The 1,184-nt window shown below is 45.0% G+C and overlaps 1 non-coding gene across 1 annotated transcript; it reads left to right on the top strand.

Moving 5' to 3' along the window:
- Window positions 1–652: 652 nt before the first annotated feature.
- On the top strand, window positions 653–725 carry TRNAE-CUC. The gene has a single exon. It is a non-coding gene; the product is annotated as a tRNA-Glu (tRNA).
- Window positions 726–1,184: the final 459 nt, after the last annotated feature.

The following is a 1,184-nucleotide window of genomic DNA, read 5'->3' as shown; positions in this document are numbered from 1 at the left end:
GGGCAGTAGGGGCTGAAGCCAGGCTGGAGTGAGGTGAGGGGTGTGTGGGAGGTGAGGAAACAGAGATGATGCAAGTAGGCAACTCCTTCAAGAACTATGGAGGTAAAGAGCAGAAGAGGGGGAGTAGCTGGAAGGAGATGTGAGGTCAAGGGAGAGTTGAATTTAAGATGGTAAGATGAGGCACATTTAAATATGAATGAGAAGAATCCATCCTACTGGTAGAGATGGGAAGATGAAGATACAGAAAGGCAACAAGGCTGAGTGACAACCCAAGTGGTCTGGCTTCTAGAGCTAGACCACTTGGGTTCAATTCTGGCTTCTCCATTTGCTGCCTGTGTGGCTTGGATCAGGGTATTTGGCCTCTTTATGCCTCAGTTTTCTCATCCGTAAAATGGAGAGAAAATGGAACTTCCGTTGGGAGTGTTAAATAAAAGAATATACGGGAAGAGCTGAGGTTTGGATAGAGTCGCTTTGCCAATGCAGGATTCCAAAGCCACATTGACTATTTTCACCCCTCACCTGAGCTTTGCCATTAGAGACACCCATTTGCTGCCTTTTAATTCTTCACAGCATCTACCATATAATTCCTGGCTCAAAGAGGATGTTGGTGATGGTAAACTATTTCTACAATTAAAATAAAGTGCCTGGGACTTCCCTGGTGGTCCAATGGCTAAGACTCTGCTCTCTCAATGCAGTGGGCCCAGGTTCGATCCCTGGTCAGGGAACTAGATCCCACCTGCCGCGATGAAGATCCCACCCGTGGGAATGAAGATCCTGCGTGCTGCAACTAAGACCCAATGCAGCCAAATAAATAAATAAATAAATATTTTTATAAATAAATAAATAAAATGCCAAGGGAAGGGGGAAGGATAAATTGGGAGATTGGGATTGACATATACACATTACTATATATAAAATAGATAACTAATAAGAAACCTGCTGTATAGCACAGGGAACTCTACTCAATACTCTGTAATGACCTATATGTGAATAGAATCTTAAAAAGAGTGGAGGACTACCCTGGTGGTCCAGTGGGTAATACTCCACGTTGCCAATGCAGGGGGCCTAGGTTCGACCCCTGGTCGGGGAACTAGATCCCGCATGCATGCCGTGACTAAGAGTCCACATGCCACAACTAAGAAGTCCGCCACAACTAAGACCCAGCGCAGCCAAAATAAAAAAAT

Source organism: Balaenoptera musculus, chromosome 4, assembly GCF_009873245.2.
Source record: "Balaenoptera musculus isolate JJ_BM4_2016_0621 chromosome 4, mBalMus1.pri.v3, whole genome shotgun sequence".
Classification (NCBI taxonomy): domain Eukaryota; kingdom Metazoa; phylum Chordata; class Mammalia; order Artiodactyla; family Balaenopteridae; genus Balaenoptera; species Balaenoptera musculus.
This window is presented reverse-complemented; position numbering and strand designations above follow the sequence as displayed.